The sequence below is a fragment of the Mauremys reevesii genome, linkage group 16 (assembly GCF_016161935.1).
Source record: "Mauremys reevesii isolate NIE-2019 linkage group 16, ASM1616193v1, whole genome shotgun sequence".
NCBI lineage: Eukaryota > Metazoa > Chordata > Testudines > Geoemydidae > Mauremys > Mauremys reevesii.
The window spans coordinates 37471270-37491148 of NC_052638.1; the positions used below are offsets into that span (position 1 = coordinate 37471270).

The 19879-nt window shown below is 39.8% G+C and overlaps 1 long non-coding RNA gene across 1 annotated transcript; it reads right to left on the reverse strand.

Moving 5' to 3' along the window:
• Window positions 1-517: 517 nt before the first annotated feature.
• LOC120384161 lies at window positions 518-18048 on the reverse strand. Its single transcript, XR_005588650.1, has 3 exons — window positions 17861-18048; window positions 3111-3305; window positions 518-623 (listed from the first exon to the last, which is right to left on the reverse strand). It is a non-coding gene; the product is annotated as an uncharacterized LOC120384161 (long non-coding RNA).
• Between the last annotated feature and the right edge of the window lie 1831 nt (window positions 18049-19879).

Sequence of the window (19879 nt, forward strand, 5' to 3'; positions counted from 1 at the left end):
ACGGTCTGTGAATTACAATGTATATTTCTTTCAGACCGTGCCAGTGCAGATTCCTCATGCTCAGCTGTGCATGAACATTTTGAAAATACTTTCTTTGCCCCCCACCAGAAGGATGATGCTAAATCTGTAAGAAGTGCGAGCCCTGTCTTATGAACATCGAATACTTGCCCACAAATGCAGAAGTCCTTACACTGTTTGACTGTAGTCAAATTATTTCTTAACGTGAACCGGAAGACTTGCAAGGGAGCGTTAGCATACGTTACAAGCAGAATCTCCTTACAGAGCGTTGCATGAGGTTTCTGACCGCAGTATCTGTGTGTTCTTGAAGATGATGTATCATGTTACTAATTCCCCTAATTGCATGTCTGGGCTAAAAACAGACTCAGTTTTCCTAAGAAGTTTCATCTTAATAACATTACTTAAAACACTGTGGTAAACTCAAGTAAATTTTAATTGATGCACTTACGTTATAAATCAGGATATATGTGTAGATACTGTTTACCTTAAATTTGTTTATCTGGCTTCGTCGCCCATTTTGCGTGTTTTGTCCAAACACAGAGAGGAGCAGCGGTGTCAGATTTAGGAACTGGAAAGGACTTGAGAAGTTTTTCTACACATTCCTGCTGGGGGATGCATGTGGACTGAGCATTTGTGTTAGTACAAAGCTCAAAGAAGAATCAAACAAGACACTTCTCCTATTGGGCTAAGGTGGCAATACAATGGAAACCTCATCAGGCTGTCCATTCTCTTCATCAGACCAGCGTATTTCAAAACAAGGTGAGTACACTAACCCAATGGAATGCATGGATCATGAGAAATAGGCCGGAATCAACCTCCAGGTTATCACCCTCTGAACTGAAGGAAGTTCACATTCAGGCCTCAACTCTGAGGTTGGATCCACCTACATACAACAGTTTTAAACGTTACGCAAATTCGGGAAGTACTTTGTAATAAGGGTCCCTCGCTACACATCACTGCAAGCATGACATTTGGAAAAAAACCCTTGGTAAAAGTGTCATGGATTGGAGGCATACAGTCAGGGCGTTGGAACAGAGGTGCCTCAGCAGCTAAAAGAAGTCGAGGCACAGCGATCCAGAAGGGTTGGGTGCACAGCCTGGAACATTTTCTGCTAGGGGTTACAGTCCTCATCTGATGTGACAATACATGTAGGGGTATCATCTCAGAGGGATCCTTACAGAGATTTCCTCCTCCACAACCCACTCCCATAGGCCTGACCATGAGAGGGGATGATCTTGGCCCAAGGCATTGTTCAGGCATTCTCTCAATTAGGATTCAACCTGGCAGATGAAGTCTGAACGTAACACACCAGGAGTCCTTGGTGATGGGAACGAACGTTCCAGCAGATGGATCTGTCAGCTGATATTTTCAAACAGACTAATTCCAAATCAGTTATTTAGGCTCTGATCACACATCGTGCAATTTCCCCAGGCACCAGCACCACAAAATTCATGGGAAAGTGACATTTCAGTCAGGGCTGCCCAGAGGGGGGGGCAAGTGGGGCAATTTGCCCCAGGCCCTGGGCCCTGCAGGGCCCCCACGAGAATATAGTATTCTATAGTATTGCAGTAGTAGCCTAACAGTAGAGTACGTACAACAGAGTTCGTCTCACTGCCCCGAGATCCCTCGTGAAACACAACCACCTGATTCTTTTCCTTTTCACACCAGTATCTTAATTAAAACATCAAGACAACTCTGTAAAACACTTAGCTCATCATGGGGCACTCCCCTTTGGGCAACAGAAGAAACTGGTATTACTTATTTCATAATACCGTGCGCAAGTGCCAGAGAGATAAGATCCAAGCAAAGTAGCTATCAAAACTTGCCCATCCTGGGTGGTCATTTCCTGAAGATTCACCCAGCACTTAAGAAATTTATTGCAGTTATTCTAGTTTTATAGCCATCTTGTTTCAGCAGCACTTTGACTTTGGCACATTTAGTATTAGAAATATGTTGGGGTTCCATTCTGAAGAGGTTATTTAATGTCTACCTTAAACTCTCTCCTTACACCTGGGCTGAAGGGTGTCATTGTTAATAAGCATGACATTATTTTTATGTCAGAGCTCCTGTCTCAGGTCAGACAATACTGTCAATGCATCAACATGCCCTTAAACAAAGATAATTAAGAAATAAAAATTGTAGGCCCCATCTATGCCAGGGATTGGTCTTGATTTCAGACAGCAGTGGCCAGCAACAGGTGTGAAATTAAGGCTTTTCCTGTCTGTGATGATGCACTATTGCTGCTTTTTATCTAAGGTACTTATTCCACAGTAATGGGGTCCCATAGCCAAGCACCTCTCAAGCTTTTAATGTATTTATCCTCACAATACCCCTCTGAGACAGGCAAGTATTATTCCCATTTTACAGATGGGGAACTGAAGCAAAAAGAGACTAAAAGACTTGCCCAAGGTCACACAGGAAGTCTGTGGCAGAGCAATCAATTGAACCTGGATTTCCCAAGTGCATCCTAACTGTTGGGCCATCCCTCCCATCTAGCCCCCATTTTAGCAGTCCCTGTAATCGCCAGTGCAAACAAACATCATGATTGCTGACTGCAGGTCTGTTGAAGATTTGGAGTTTATGGCTCCTTTAAGTTTCCCACAATGCTTACTAGTCCAGTGCCTTCGCTGATCTTCTCAGATCTCAGTCCACCATCTATTGGACGTGAGCTGTGCAAGCAACGTTCATTTCAGGCCCTACTGAAATGCACATTTGCCCCACATGTATCCATTTCGGAAATCCAAGAAGGCAGGGGAGGAGGGAGGAAAACCACTTGAATTTAACACACATGAAATATATTGGACGTGATGTCTGTAAGGTGGCCCTGCCACTCCAGAGTAATGCGGCTTCTGTAGCACACAGAAAGGGAACTATTTCCATCGCCCCCACAAAAATATGCATTTTTTTCCTGTATGTTACCGTAGAGTCCCACTTAAAGCTTTTAATCAGAAAACAATATATTTTCAGGGAAAGCATCCCAGAAATGCTAGAGCAGTAAGATGTGCTAGCCAACTAAAGTGAATACATTAAACACGGCCTGTTTTTGTGAGGGTTATGTTATTTAGAAGTTTAAGGTACTGAGAGTTTTTAACCTCAACTCCAGTTTTTTTAAAAGAGATGGTGCATTTCATCCTCTCCTCTTCCGTCCATTTATCTCCCAGCTTCTGAGATTTGAAGCTCTTCGAGGCGGGGGCTGTCTCACTCTGTGTTTGGACCGCACCTCGCACATTGTGGTGGATGCTACTAGAGCATGAATAGTTAATCTCACGTTCGATGGGACTGGCAAACTGGTTTGAATAAGAAAAAAAAATTCAGATGTAGCCTTTAAGTAGAGAGGACTTTAGTTGCAAAGATCAAAGCCCCTGATTTGGGGATTTGGTTCAGCCCTTTATAGAGGATGGGCTAGCCACAAAAGTCCAGATCTAAATTTCCAGACTCTGGAGTTTTGGCTCAGGCTTCTCTCTAATTTTACATTTATCACCTTAGCACTCAGAAATGTACTAGGTGCCTCACAATACCTGATCCCCGCACAAGAGAGCGTACCATACACATTTAACACATGACAGCTGATGGTCATCAATACACAAGTGAGCAGAGCGGGACGGACAGAGGAAGGACAATGGTAAATTCAGTTACTCAAAGTCATACACATCTGGATGACTCTGGTTCCTTACTGTCCTTCCCACCCTTTTTACAACTTTGTCTAGTTACCCTTCTTCCCTCTCAATTCCCAGAGACAAGGCGGCAGAACTGACTTTTTAAGAACAAGAAGAATGTGGCATGGGAGGGTTTGGATCATTTATTTTCCTTCCTCTTTATTTTCACCCACCTGCCCACAGTCCAGCCAGGATGAGAAGGACTGCTGTTGGGTTAACGTGGCCCAATCAGGAGCAAGAATTACTAGATCTCACACAAGCAAGGCTGCTCCTGTGAGACTTCCTGACTAGTTTTGCAGGTATAGTTAAGTCTACTGAGAAGAAAGGGACCAAACTGATTTAATTCCAAGCTGAAATCTTTTCTGTGCACTATAAATATGCTCCTAGGAGAAAATTCTTATCCCCTCTAACAATAGGTGATGCCCAAACTTACAAAGTTCAGCATCTGGGTTCATTTAAGTGCTGAGATGCTGAACCTTGTAAATTTTGGACATCACCTGTTGTTAGGGGGATAAGAATTTTCTCCTAGGAGCATAGTTATAGTGCACAGAAAAGCTTTCAGATTGGAATTAAATCAGTTTGGTCCCTTTCTTCTCAGTATATGAAGATACTAGAGATATTACATGGATGTCCACTGCCCCAGTAAAACAGTAGAAATCAGCAATTTTATTACTTCTTTGTAGCATCAGAATGATTAGAACGCTCCAAAGGCAGAGTTTTCATGCACTTCCATCTCTTAAAACCTACTATAATCACCCACGGGAAAACAAATCAAAACCACTTGAACTTCTACTCAAAGTGGAAAGGAAAGAGGAATTAAGAGTCCTGCTCCCCTAGCACTAGTCAGGCCCATGCAGTTCTTACCCTTCCCTCTTCTCTCACCTCATCCATTTCTTCCTGTTGCGGGGGAAGTCAGTGGGCAGAGGTGCCAGAGGGCCATCTACCATACAACTTCTGAATAAAGCTGATTGGGAGTTTTTCAACTAGGCTGGGTTTTTTGTTGTTGTTTTTTGTTTTTGGCAGCGGGGTGGGGGGGAATGTTAATGCTGATTCATTGAAACCAAAGCTTTTTGCAAAATAAAGAGGGGGGAGTTGTTTCGACAAATGTCTTGACTCAAAGTTTTTGGGAAAAGGTTTTGGAATCATTGCCACAAAATATTTCAGTTGATCCAAATGAGGTTTTTAATTTTTTTTTCCTGATTTGCAAAACTTTTCAAGATTTTGACTTTTTGTCCTGATTTGGGATGGGAAAAATGTTCAGGCTGTTTGCACCTAGCTCTAGCTCTGAAGCCCACAGTGCTGCTGCCTTTATCTGGTGCTTCAGTTGTTGCTCTGGTTTTTCTGCTTTTTTGCCGCGGGGCTGTGTTCCAGCAACCTCAGCAACTGGCATCGTGATTCATGAATCTGATGTGTGCAGCACTGCTAGTTAAATCAAAGCACCAAGTATCCCCCACTTGGCACCTCGCATTTGAGATGTTTCTACCCAAAGCAATCCTATTTTATGGGTTGTTTTGGATGCCAGGGAGCTTGTACGTCATTTCCTGGAAAAACCCACATTTAAACACAGCACACTTGTTTAGGGTTGACAGAACTTATGACAACTTGGCAAGCATGAGGTATGGCAAAAGATGCACACCACAAAGTGTTTTCCTCGGCAATGCCCGTGTCCCCAAAGCAAAGCAGCCTCCTGAGCTTTTTGCTGAATAAATTAATGCCAAGCTGGAACTTGACAGTGTTCACAGGCCTCGGACAATCAAAACCAAAGAATTTCTCATGCCCTATATTTGCAATCACAGTCAGATACATTTTAATTCTACCATGAGCCAGCTTGCCTTTGACTGAATTTCACTCAGAACACATACTGCCGCATAAAGACTGTGGCCCAGTCATGAAAGGCTATTAATTAATTATGCACACTCGTTTTCTGAACCTGACAAACATTTCTGCTTCTAACCATCTTTCAGCTACCACCGGCATCTAACTAATTTCTCAGGAATGACCTCAGGCAAAGTGGTTACCACAGTGCGCGCCAAGGGAACTGGCAGTACTGACAGACTGCAGGCATGCTCAAATGAGATGACAGAGTAGGTGCTAAAAATTACCTGTAAAGCTCTCCCCTGCTGTTGAAAGTAACTTTAAATTATGATGAAGCATTTCCCGAAGCTTCTAAAATTTTAAAGAGACACTGACTCCAGATGGATAACTCTGTAAGGCACTCGGGGGTTGACAGACTCTTTGCATATATATTCACATATACTATGTCCTTAGTATTTCTCTTCCTTTCTAAAATAATAGATCTTGAATATTAATATAAATAACCACACAACCATTACATCCTCTGGCCACTCTCTCTTAACTTCTCCCCTTACTTCTCCCAGCTTTTTTTCCAAAAGCACCCCAGATAACTCCATACTAGTCTGCCAGCCTTTACTACTTCCTCACCTGGGTTAAAATTCCAGCCCCACTGACGTCAATGGGAGTTTTGCCATGGACTTCAACCGGGCCAGAATTTCCCCCCTGCTGCCATTCTAGTCCCCCTCTCCCCCCTTCTCTTTCTCTTTCTACATAAACACATTCTCCTTGCCACGGAGCTACCATCTGTTACACTCGAGATCCGGTTGAAACTCACTGGGCTAAGTGTCAGCTTTGCACTGAAGGGATAATATCCTAGAACTACTGTAGCGATCTCATTTCTAAATTAGCTTAGGTTTTGATTGGCAATACACAATAATTAATACAATTATCTTTGTTGTATGATGTAGCACAGCAGGGAGTGAGAGCCGTTTGTCAGGAAAACAGTGTCAAAATATTTGTATATATTTCCAACACATGCCCCTTTATCAAAGCTAAATCTCTAACAGATCTGCTAGCAGTGCCATTCTTAACAAGTGCTGAAAGATTAGATTTCAGAGGGGTAGCCGTGTTAGTCTGTATCAGCAAAAACAAGGAGGAATCCTTGTGGCACCTTAGAAACTAACAAATTTATTTGGGCATAAGCTTTCATGGGCTAAAACCCACTTCATCAGATGCATGGAGTGGAAAAATTTTACACCATCAAATTAGGCCTGAATAAAGACTGGGAGTGGCTGGGTCACTACAAAAAATAATTTTCCCTCTGTTGATACGCACACCTTCTTGTCAACTGTTGGAAATGGGCCACATCCACCCTAATTGAATTAGCCTCATTAGCACTGACCCCGCCATTTGATAAAGCAACTCCCATCTTTCCATGTGCTGTATATTTATACTGCCTATTATATTTTCCACTCCATGCGTCTGATGAAGTGGGTTATAGCCCATGAAAGCTTATGCCCAATTAAATTTGTTAGTCTCTAAAATGCCACAAGGACTCCTCGTTGTTTTTCAAAGATTAGATGCTTCTATGGAATCTAGAATGTATGTTTCATTATGTGCCATCCTCATGCATATTCATTGAGAAACAAACATATGTAACTATTATCAGAGTCAACTGGCCTGATTCCTCTTTCACTTATGCCAGTTTTAAACTGGCTATTATTCCAGTGACGTCAGGGGAGATTACTCCTAACTTGTGCTGCTGCAAAAGAGAGGACAATCAAACTCACTATGTGCAGTGGTAGGACGAATGGAAATTTTTGTACCAAAACTGCTTTTCAATTAAAAAAATTGAGTTATCAACAAAACAATTTTTTGTGAAAACTGTCAGCTTTCTGCAGAAAAATTTAATTTTTCCATAGTAAAAACTGAACACCCAACACTATGGCTTTTGGCCCAAATATTCAGCATTTGAATTTCTGCCAAAAAATCAAAATCTCCAGAAAAACTGTTTTTTAAATTGTGGTTTAAAAAAAGAATTAAATATATATGTTATAAGCTTTATCTGGAATAGATTTATCAGGAAACTGAAGACAAAGGTTACTTTCTTCCCTGATTTATAGCCCAGGCACGATCCCAGGGAAGTAAGTGAGGCAGAATTTGTCCCTTAAAATGGAAATATCTGCCTATTAAAAAGTAGTAAGGAAACGCCACAATGAAACTGTATCTTTGGGCAATTGTAGATATAACCCCAGGGTGTTACGGGGTAAGAACCTCGGTTTGTTAAGCCTCATACAATCAGGCTATGATCAGAAGGAGGCTTGGAAAGCAGATTGGGCTAAACAAGCCTTAAAAAATAAACACCTTGTGCCAGATCCCAGGCAGAAGTTTCCTTGGTTTGCCCTTCCATGGTCATCTTGGTCAACTCTGAACTGAATTCAAACCAACCATGGTAGATGCAGATATCTAATGCACAAATGGAAAATCAAGGACTCCCCGGTGTGTGAGTGTGGGTCTTCATGACAAACCATTGAACATATCGCTACCTACTGCCCAATGTATAAATATGAAGGAGGCATCACTGCAATAAATTCTGCTACTCCTGATGTAGCCGCTTAGCACCATCAACGTAAAGTGAAATTGTAGTTGCTGCTCTTCACCAGCTACACGAAAGAAGAAGAGGAGCCTCAGTCCCATTCCAGCCCCTTCACACCAGGTAAAAGGACTGGAGCTGTGTAAAGGGGCTCTGCAAATCCAGTGTCCAGCTGGAAGAGGATTCCCTCAGCACAGACGCCGCATAAGACAGCCATGAGAGTTTCAAGGCCCCCCCACAGGAGGGAATCAGTGGGAGTTAGGCACCTAAATCCTTTTGAGGATCTGGGCCTTGCTCTGTCTCAAACCATTTTCTGTGGGATTCAGAGGCCACATCAGAAATTCTGTTAAACTGTTATGCAAATTACAGGGCCCACTAACAAATGTTCATTTCATCTGTATTTATAGCAAAACGGAAACTCAAACAAAAATGTGCTTTCAAGTAAATGACAGTGTGTGCAGAGTCCAGCTGATTTTCTTCCTTAGGTTCCCAGTCCAAACTTTTCACACTTCAAAAAACTTGAACACAAGATGAAATCCTAACTCTACTGAAGTCAATGGGAGTATTGCCAATGATTTTAAGAGAGCCAGGATTTCACCTACAATCTTTAATGTGAATTTGGTTGCCGCAAAAGGGGAACCAATTGCAAATTTCTCTACCTCTTTATCTCAATTTTAGTTACAAAGTCTGTGGCATTAAGACAGAAGAATATAGGGGCAAAAATAATTCTAAACTATATGAGCTATCACTGGAAAAACACAGAGGTTTGCCCCCTTATAGAGTAACACTTAAAACAACATAACAAGTTAGGGGTTTTTAAACTCAGTTTAAGTTACACCACTTAAATCACTGAAGCGGGTTGGGTTTAAGACAGCAGAATTTAGCCCACTGAATGTTGATTGAAGAACATATTCACCAAAAACCAATTACATCAACGGAGGCTGTACAGCTGTCTGTATAATATACTGTACGTACGTTAAATACTAAGGGCCGAATCCTGGTCTTACTGAAGTTTATAGGGACAGATAATAAAACATAAAATATAATAATGCCCTTATATTAATCCATCGTATGCTCACACCTTGAATACTGCCTGTAATTTTGGTCACCACATCTCAAAAAAGATATATTAGAATTGGGAAAGGTACAGAAAGGGGCAACATAAATGATTAGGGCTATGGAACAACTTCCATACAAGGAGAGATTAAAAACACCGGGACTGCTTAGCTTAGAAAAGAGACAAGTAAGGGGGTCTCTTTTCTATATGATAGGGGGTCTATAAAATCATGAATGGTATGGAGAAAGTGAATACAGAAGTGCTATTTACCCCTTCACATCAGACAAGAACAATTAAAAGAACAGGTTTAAAACAAACAAAAGGAAGTATTTCTTCACAAAACTCTTAGTCAACCGATGGAACTCGGTCATGGAGGATAGGCCATTCAATGGCTATTAGCCAAGATTATCAGGGACACAACCCCATGCTCCAGGTGTCCCTAAACCTCTGACTGTCAGAAGCTGGACTGGACAACAGGAAGTGGATCACCAAATATTACCCTGTCGGAAGACAAGATACTGGACTAGATGGCCCTCTGGTCTGACCCCGTATGGCCATGCTTATGAGCTCTGCCACTGATTTTATGGGACAGGGATCTAGCCCCATTCATTGTTAAAAGTAAGTAGTCTACAGCATTCTGTTTGGAATACAGCTTTTCCAATTAAATCCAGCACACTTTCTAAGGGTTCACCTATACCCGCACTTAGTTCACAGCAAGTTGGTGTATAAATCTACCTGCTGTGCACTAACTGTCTGTGTGGACCCTCCTGCCATGCACTATAAGTTCACTAGTAAGCTTTAATCTACTCCAATTTCCAAGAGAGGGTAGATCAAAGCACACTAGAGAATGTGTAGCCCACGGCAGCAGGGTCTACACAGACAGTTAGTGCATGGTAGGCTAGTGGGGGTACATTTACACCCCAGCTAAATGTTTGTGTAGACAAACACTAAGGTATTTCTAGGGAATTGATCACTACATGAATACACTGTTATGCAATGCCATGTACTTAGCAATGGTTGGTCCACCATTGTACTTTCTAGAATTTTGCTCACAATTACCGAATGTTACATTTTTGACATTTTCACATTCTCCAGTGTCGAATGCTGTACTAAGCACTTTACAGACAAATAACTGGACACGGCCCTTCCCCCAAGGAACTTGCCATCTATATGACAACAAACAGATGGATGAGGAAAGAGAAGCAGCTGAAAGCAAAGGGACTGAGCAGTTTAACATTGCATATTATGTTTAAAACTGCTCAAATGGCTGCTAGTGGCAATAGTATCAAATCTAAATTGCAATTATAAAGAGAGCTTTTTAACTGTATAACAAAAACAGTATGTTTCCACTGGATTTCTTTAGTAATATTGAGAATACTTTGCACTTACATAGATATCATCTTCCGTCAGAGGATCTCAACATGCTTTACAAATATTTATTGGTTAGTATTATACTGCCACACAAGAAGAGTACTGCGAGGCTCATTACCGTGTTTTCACAGAGGGGAAAGTGATGAGGGACTTCAGGCAATTCTGTTCCAGTGGCAGTGATAGAATCTCTCCTGCTCTAAATGCTGTTTCATGTTACTTCAACAGCAATAAGGATTACGTTGGGTTGTGGATTTTTCTTTTTCAACTGCTTTTGAATAGTTCAAATATGAAGACAGTAGAGTAGTCTATGAATAATACTATATACAATTAGTATAATGCTTGAACATGTTTTCGTGATCAGTAATCAACAGAAATATGAATGAACTGGTTTCATTGGGGGGCTGCCCATACTATTTTAATAAATCACTAGCAAGAAATGATTGGACGCAGAGAATTCACAACTAGGGCCCTGATTCAGCAAAGCACGTTGGCACACGCATCACTTTGATCATGCAACTAAACCCCACTGAAGTCAAAGACCCTTTAGGCAACCCAGGATCAATGGGGCAGAAAGGTGATTTAGAACCATGCTCCTTCTGCTCCCTGCCTCCACACAGCTGCGCCGAGTGAAAACTCCCTGCACACAAGAATCTGGCTCGATAGGTCTTGTAAGATTGAGGCCTCATTCACCATTTCTAGTTTGTTTTCTCAAATAAAGTAAATCTAAAACAAAAGAAAAAAATTAATTCCTTTTTCAGATCAGGAAATAGAAGAAATAAATAGGCCAGCAGGTTCAAACTTTTAGGCCCTACAGACACTTGAGAAATTCACCACAGTGAGCAGGGTAGGAAATGAATGAGAAAGAAGTGAAACTCCACTACCTTCTACAGATATCTATTGGAAGAGCAGGTTAATAAATCAATCAATCACATCTTCCAGCAAATAGTGGTTTCTTACAAAACTATAATTATTAAGAAAACTAATTGGCCAGATTTTCAGAAAGTCTGCAAAGGCCTACACAAACTGCATGTTCAACTATTTGCCTACTATACATGCACCGATACTATGACAGTACAAGCACATCAGATAATTATGCATTCAAATTGTTAATAGGGCACATTTGCATTTACAATTTCCTATTTGCATATGCAGTTAAAGTAACTAAACTCACGCATACAACTGCACACCTAGACCAAGATTTTCAAAAGTGATTTTTGGGTGCTTAACTTCAGAAAATGTTGAGCACCTGCCTTCTGAAAATCAGGCTCCATTAAGGGTATCTGAAATAAATTGAGGCACCCACAATCACTAGTAAGTTTGAAAATATTGTGGCCTTGATATGCATTTGTCCTTGGTTGGCTCACTAAGGTAAATTTCTAAAATCTCTCTTTGTATCTATAGGTTTGTAAGAAGTCAGCAAAGAAACAAAAGGAAATGATATAAGACAATGGAAGCTGAAAGCACTCAACACCTGCAGGATCTGTCATATATTTTACTTTATTGTTCATTTATTGCGTGGTTATGATTAACTAATGCATTATGTCATGTATAATTATTGTACACTAAATAGCGTTAAGTTGTAGAATTATAGAAGTATAAAATTGATCAGTAATTAGAAGGGATAATTATGTATTAGGTATTGAAGTTAGTAGGTTTGAAATGCAAGGCCTGTAGGCTGAGGCCTGCAAGATTTTAGCTTAGCTGTTTTAGGCCTTGAAAATAAAAAAAAGGCTAATATAAGTAAGTGACCAAAGAATAACCCGATACCCTAAGATTATGAGAAAAGAGGCACCAAGTGATATTATTGCAAAAAATTAACAGTAAGGGTAATTTTTGGCTTAGAAGATACCCGATAATTACATTTTTCTAACACATGCCCTAATCACAGGGTGTACGATGTGTGTAAATACTGAGGTATAGTCAGAATTACATTATAAAAGAGGGTGCCCAGAATGGGAAAATCGAGCTCTCTATAGGAAACAGCAGGTACCATCCCTCTACTGAAGATCAATCCATGAAAGAGCCATCAGACCAGGGGTGGGCAAACTACGGCCCGCAGGCTGGATGTGGCCCACAAGCTGTTTTAAGCTGGCCTGCGAGCTCCCACTGGGGAACGGGGTCTGGCTTTGCCCTGTTCCGGTGCTCCTGCTGGGACGCCAGGTTGGGGGCCACACCTCGCGGCTTGGCCCCCCTCTGGTGCTCTACCCGGGGCGCAGGGTCGGGGGTCGCTCCACGCAGCTCCCAGAAGCCGCAGCATAGTCCCGCTCCGGCTCCTACATGCTCCAATGGGAGCTGCAGGGGCAGTGCCTGTGGACGGGGCAGCATGCAGAGCCGCCTGGCTGTGCCTCCATGTAGGAGCCAGAGAAGGGACATGCCGTTGCTTCCAGGAGCCACTTGAGGTAAGCACCACTTGAAGCCTGCACCCCTGAGCCTCTCCCCAGGCCCCAACCCCCTGCCCCAGCCCTGATCCCCCTCCCACTCTCCAAACCCATCAATCCCGCCCAGAGCATCCTCCTGCACCCCAAACCTCTCATCCTCAGAGCTCGCACTCTCAGCCAGAACCTGCACTCCTTCCAGCACCCCTGCACCAGCCCTGATCCCCCTCCTGCCCTCAGAACCCCTTGGTCCCAGCCCAGAGCATCCTCCAACACCCTAAACTCTTCATCCCCAGCCCCACCCCAGAGCCTGCACCCCCAACCAGAGCCCTCACCCCCTCCTTCACCCTAACCCCAATTTTGTGAGCATTCATGGCCCACCATACAATTTCTATTCCCAGATGTGGCTCTCAGGCCAAAAAGTTTGCCCACCCCTGCGTCAGACCCTATTGTTAAGGATGTGAGTATAATTATACCTGAAACTTGTGTATAGGTCTGTATAGAATTTCTATATCCTTGGGTACTCATAACTTTAATTGTAATTTTAATAAAACTTGTAAAATAGACTAGACCTTGCACTAGCGAATGTGTGTGTGGTCACTACCCTTGGTCTTTGTGTGTTCCTAGAAACTCTAAATCTGAAGCAATTAGCAGAGGTGACTTTCACGCTGTTAAGCTTAAAACTGTAGCCACCAAAGCTGAACCCACCATGGTATATACCACATTACAAAAAGAACTTTAAATAAAATAAAAGGCTACAAGGTCCTTGTAGATTATGTCCTCTATAGGGAGATTGGCCCTGTAGGGGTTGAGGAATTTGTCTGACCTAATACTTCATGATATCCCGCCTACTTACTCATCTGTCTGATTACATGCATCCTCTGGACTTTCCCGTATGGCCTAACGAAGGGTGTGAGTTGATGTTTGAGGAACAGCGTAATTAGAAATATATTTGATTTTAATGGGTCATTCTCCCCTGTGACACACCCTTTTGGGGAATTAACTTTATAGTGAGCGGGATCTTCAAGATGTTTATTTCTGGAAATATAACTAACCACATTCCCTCTGCAACATACAGAAACACGAGTGATAAATTATTAGCATTTACTTGCATTTTTTTTGATGTCATAAAATGGGAAGTTAATCTCATCTGTGGCCTACACTCCTTTAAGAGACTTGGGGATCTGCCTATATCAACCCAATTCAATAAGTTACATTTCCAAGAATCATATACTTCTGGAGTGATCAACAATTTACTGTTGTTTACAAGAAATTACATCTACTATCCCAACAGCGGAAGCATCTATTCCATAATTCTTGTTTCAAACACTAAATCCAAGCTTGCAACCCTTACTTAACTTCAGAGGGGTTATATAAGTGAGCAAACTTGCTGGGCACTCTCTTGGTAAGAAAACACAAACTTGCCTTCAATTGTGACCTGTTAAGCTTAGGGGCATACTAAACTCAGATGCATGTTTATTATCTTAATATATGTAGGGAAAAAAGAAGGGTTATGATTTCCCAAATTATTTTTCTTCTTACTAATGGCATCTGGCCGTGTATATATTTAAAATGTAAATATTTAAACATTTACCCTTAGAGCCTATTTAATTTTTTTTTTGTTCTTTACTAGATTAAATCAGAAGCTATAAATACCTATACATGAAGCACACATCCATGCTAAATTTTTGGTACATATTTTAAAACATCCATCTACTGAATGGACAATTGGCATTAATTACTGGAATCAAATAAAATTAGTCTAATTTCATAATGCATTATTATTATTAGTCTCATTTCATGTGGACAGTACATGTTCATAACATCTAATACATTTATGCAACAATGATCAATTTATTCTTTACACGACACCAAGTGATTGCAGACCAAACCCTGCTCCCTACTGCACTTGTCTAAATCTGAATTAATTCCACTGTGAGCAGAATTTAGTTTTTAGGGACTGACTGATTTTAATTTTTTTATTATGGGGGAAGAAAAGGGAAAAGTTCTTACTATAAAGGCAGAGAAATGGCTGTAGCGTCTTTTCCCTTTACTGACAGTAAAATGTACAGAAATGTAAAGCAATAAAAACTTTATTGAGGGGTGTTTTTATAATGTTTACATTTCACCCAACCTCATGTCTCTATGACGCTTTCCAGAAGATAGCATTTTAATAGGCGCTTCTTTCATTCGACTCCGATAATTACAAGGGAAAGACCAAGTTTTTAAAAGTATAGCATAATTATCTGACCTGACCCTATGATCCTTCCACATTGTAATGTTCTTCCAACAATCTGTTCTTCCCCCAAACGTCTTCTTCCCCCTACTTTATTTTATTGCAATCTGCAATGTTATATTACAGTCTGCAATGTTAAATTTCGTTTCAAATTACACAATAAAAATATAGCCTATTCATTTTATTGTTAATTAAATGCATGGGGGGAAAAGTCAATGCAGCTCTCTCTCTCCTCTTCCACTGAAAGTTATTTATTTTATTACATTTTCAAAGAAAAGATCATTTTAAAAACATGCTGAAGTATTTAGAGCACATTCACATTTGTTTCTGCTTTTGACAAAAAGATACAAAACAAGATGCATTTTATTTTGAGAAGTGAACTGACCCAGCAATTTGAAAAAAATTGCATTATTGCAATTGGTCTCCTTTATTATTTTTAAGTATTATTTAAATGTACCAACATTATCTTTCTTTGCCACTGTAAAGAATGATCTGCTTTTAAGTCTTAGTGGTAAATAATATCTCCTTTTCATAAGAGAATTGTTTATTAGTCTAAGGTTCATCCTCTGATTTATCGATTCAGATTTCCATAGCAAGATGGGCCGTGTGCATAGCAAACCAGTGTGCCTGTCATATGTTCACATCTGAAGTGTTTACAATATTTTTGATTTACACCTTCCAGGTGTTCATTTGGAAAACATCACAGCATTTGGTTTACACATTTTTACAATATATTTGTAGCCATCAGCGAACTTCCACATTTGTAACAGTGGATTTGCCAAGAAGACTTTTTTTACTTGCTGGCCAGATGCAGATTTTTGGCTTTTAAAGTGTAAGATAATTGATTGGCCGTATTAGTAAAATTCCCCAAGTACATATTTTAGATTAGAGGAAGTTATCTGTTCTAAGAACTGCAGGGAACTGTGTGTCAGGTTACAGTTTTTGGTGTGTGTCTTTCAATTACAACATAAACCGTCGATCTTTACCTTCAAAATGGAACAAACATCTTTTCTGCTTCACCATTGCAATGTCTTTTCCAACAAACCCAAACACCGATAACAATAAATAGCTTATATAATATATACTGGCTCCCCTGTTTAAGGCTGTGTATATTTTACGTAAATTAGGTGTTACATCTGCAAGGTGTTACATCTGTAACCTAAATCAAAAAGATTATCAATACCTCCCATAACTTAAACCCTTGTCATCTTCATGCACATTTTTAATAACGTCATTCTGTTTGGTGCTTTTTTAAAAAAAAATGTGTATATTTCACACTGAGTTTTCATTATGGTTTATATTTTCTTTTTAATGGTCTGTGTAGCAACCGAAGTTCATTGCTGGGTGTTTTTATAACTAATTGACCATATTACTCTTTTTACAATCTGAAAGATTTTTGTATTTTCCCAGAAGCAGAAATATTTTCAGGGTAGCCGTCTGGGTTATCATCAGAGCATATTTGTGTACCTTTGCTTTCCTTAAAAATAAAAGTCGTTTCCCCCATATTAATGTCTACAACAATTTGTGAATATCTGGAGTGAAAAACCTATACGCCATTTTCCAATGTCAGAGCAAAATGCTGTTAACATTTAATACATTTTTAAAAAAATCTGCAGTCCTAAAAAGAACACATTTTAATAGACTCTGGGCCCAATCCTGGAGTCCTCACTCCAGTAACTCTCCTGTAAGAGTCCATGGGAGTTTTATCTGCAAAAAGGATGAAAAGCAGATATCTGATCTCTTATTAGGATCAGTTTGTTTATCTGGTACTTGCTCATTAAACAGATCAAATTTATTATCATGTATTTAAAATCCCACTACAGGGATTTTTATTTGGTCCCCCAGAAAACCCCCTTAGCTACAAACTTCTTGGCTCAGATTGGTGTATAATAGATATGCCAAACTAAAGGGAAACCAAGTCTTTTCATCTATTTCTTTATTATTCTCAGTGAAGAAATTGTGGAAATGAGGCAAAACGCTAGTGTCTCATATACATTAAAAAAAATCAGAGCCCTTACATATAAAGTTATTGAAACCACAAAGATGATATACTCCTTTTTGATGTGTGGGTAACAAACTGGAAAAAGTTGACAGAGTTATCTGAAAGTCATGGACTTCTGTATCTATATTAAGAGTTTGTCCTCTTAGATGTATGTGCATTCAGTATATACAAATAATCTCACTCCAGAGTTGAGGCTGTAGCTTAATATTGTATATTCGCACACACATTATATAAACACTGAGCATTATGTGTGTTATTGTCAATGACCGTACAGTACATTTTTAAAAACTTTCCTATTTCAATTAATCAGTATAAAAGTTGCAATTTTTTCATTAAAATGCTGGCATAAAGGTACAAACACCTCCGCTTTGTGCAGTGCAACCAGATCAAGAAGGAAACAGGTTATTTCGTTTTATCCATTATTTGTTGGTTTGAAATAATATCAGGCAAATGCATAACTCAAATTGAAAGCTGATAATGTAAAGAGAACGGATTTGACAGTTGACGATGCCTGTTAAATGGGCAGGCAGATTAGCAGCCTTACTTTTTAACATATAAACATCTGAAACCCGTTTCCTGTTTAAAAAAAATCTAGGTGGATGACCTCAGGCAGATTTTTTTGGTATTTTTTTTATTAACAAATGTGAATTGTACATCACGGTGAAAAAAAATGGGCCACACTTGGTGGTCTTGCTACATTCTGTATATGGGAGAGTGAGAGAGAGAAAGGGGAGGAAAAATACAAAAATAAACTTTACCTTCTCACTTTCAGGGTGGGCAATGCCATTCCTGCATTGGGGTCCTCCGCTCTGGGAAGTGTTAAGGCTGTCATTGCAGACACAATCCCAGCAGTATGTACTTCAATAGGGTCCGAGGAAAAACATTCCCTGAATTCCTGCTAGTTAGGTCCTATCTTTGCTTCAGATTCAGGCGTTGCAGGTTCACGTTGCTACTGTCAAATTGAACAGGACATGGCTAATCTAAACCAGTGCTGGCCCATAGTCCGATTTTGCGGCAAGGCAAAACATTGACAAATTTGCTGTTTAAAAAATGTTTTCTACTCTTTCCAGATTTTTTTTTAAAACCTATAAATACACAGCACCAGCTGCAACATGTTGCTGAAACCAGCTTTATGAATCTAGTATATTCTGACATGATAGATTTTATAGGGCTTTGGTTAAAATTTGATATTGGAAGTTAACATTCCAATTTTTTGTCTTTAATGATAACAATAGCAGCTGACTCCTGTAATTTGTGTATTGTTCTCCCTTTATAAAGAGCATTTTCATTACATAAAATGTATTTATAGACGACACCTTATAAGGGAAGTGGGATTGTTGGGACGTCGTTTCAGTTATTTTATCATTTTAAAATAATCCAGCAATCAATTTTAAGATAACTTGAAGTGTTTAGCTTAAATATTTATACCACTAATTTACTGTGTTACCCTTGGCACATCATTTAATCTCTTGGTGACTCAGTTTCTCCATCTGAAAGATGAGGATAATAATAATTGCTTGATTCAAAGCTCGTTTGTCAGGCTCAGTTTCTTTCACAATGTTTGTAAGGCACTTTGAGATCCTAGCATTAAAGGCACTTGAGAAAATCAAAGTATTATTAGCATTAATTAATTGCTATGAAATACATAATGAGCTATAGTACAATAAAGCTAGAAAGGACCTTTCCTGTCAGCATTAGCACAAGCAAACTTGAAAATATTTCAGCAAAGCTGCGGAACCAGACAGTCACCCATCAATATTTCTACAGATTGGAAACAGTTCAATTCAGTGGAGAATCGGTGATTATAAGGTTATAGTGACACTCCTATGGCATAATGGACTATGTCAAAAACTATCTGGCCTCATCCAAAGACCATGAAGCCAATGGGAAGCCCTCATAGACTCATAGAAATGCAGGGCTGCTAGGGACCTGGAGAGGTCATCCAATCCAGCCCCCGGTGCTGAGGCAGGAATTAAGCATACATAGACCTTCCCTTGATGTCCACAGGCTTTGGCTAAGGCACATAATGTGTAATGATGCTGCATATCAAACTGCATTTTTTAATGTGCAAGTTGCTTCTAGAACAGAGTTTTGACAAAGGGCATCTTGGTACAATGCAAAGCTAATTTAATATAAATTTCATGAATTATTTGATAAGTGCTTATTCTAACATTAAGTAAATCAATTCATCTTCTGTGCATTCTTGAGAATGAATCCTTGTATTATCTGTATATGTGCTGTCAGCTAGGAGAGTTTAGAAAATACCAGCTCCTATCTTATCTTGTCAGTTCATACCACTGATGAAAAAAAAATATGGCTGAAAGAGCCACAGGCTAGGATAATTAGTAAAATCAAGTGACTTTGTGTTTGTTTGCTTTGCAGAATGAACTTTTTCCCCCCAGATTTTCACCATCTTATCATAGAGCATTTGACATGACAGGTTAATGAGAAAACCCCCAAGTTGGACTTTTGTAGCTAATTGCATCAGTGGTCCCTCCCTGCTCAAACTACTGGACTGTCTGGCTTCTTCTCCAATGAAATCTGAGCTCTTTGGGGAATACAAAAGCCATGATTGCAAATGCACAAAAACACTTACTCATACAGTTGTAAATTTCTCTTATTACATTCATTTTGACTTCAGTGTGACTGAGTCCGGCAACTTTTATAAGGTCTGTTTGACATGGCTTTATTCAAGTCCCTCCAGTTCTACCTTAAAAATAGTATATATATATATATATATATATATATATATATATATATATAGTGGACCCTATTAC